The following is a 550-nucleotide window of genomic DNA, read 5'->3' as shown; positions in this document are numbered from 1 at the left end:
TTCATCAATAACTCGTTATTTTGTTTGGTCATGAGAAGACATAAAATTAGTTCTGAGTATTGTTTAAGACCTTTCTTTCGATATTGCTGCTACAGAAGCATATTTGAGACATGAAATGTAGAAAATGTCTTATCTAATATATCAGCGTCAGTAATTTTCTCTCCGCATAACAATTTTGATCTAATTTTAAATAATGCGGAGTTGTAATCACTTACTAATCTAAAATTTTGTACCATCAAGTGCATCCACTTGTAACGAGCGTTAGGAAGAATAATTATTTTTTTAATGATCATACCCCTCTTTCAATTTTTTTCACAAGATACGGGGATCTTTTATTGTAAGATACTACATTTTTAATCCCTCATGAAGATGATGATGAAGGAAAATCATAACTTTTGCTTTGTCTTGACTAGATGTCGTATTTTCTTCTTGAATTTTTTTCCCGTAAGTTCATAGCATACAGGTGGATTTCAGCATCTAGCACCCATGACAAATAATTATTATTGTTAATATCAAGGGCAAAAAATTCTAATTTTGTGAGATTTATCAT

Source organism: Benincasa hispida, chromosome 12, assembly GCF_027475165.1.
Source record: "Benincasa hispida cultivar pf3 chromosome 12, pf3_genome.v1.1, whole genome shotgun sequence".
NCBI classification, from domain to species: domain Eukaryota; kingdom Viridiplantae; phylum Streptophyta; class Magnoliopsida; order Cucurbitales; family Cucurbitaceae; genus Benincasa; species Benincasa hispida.
Note: the sequence above shows the minus strand (reverse complement) of the source record.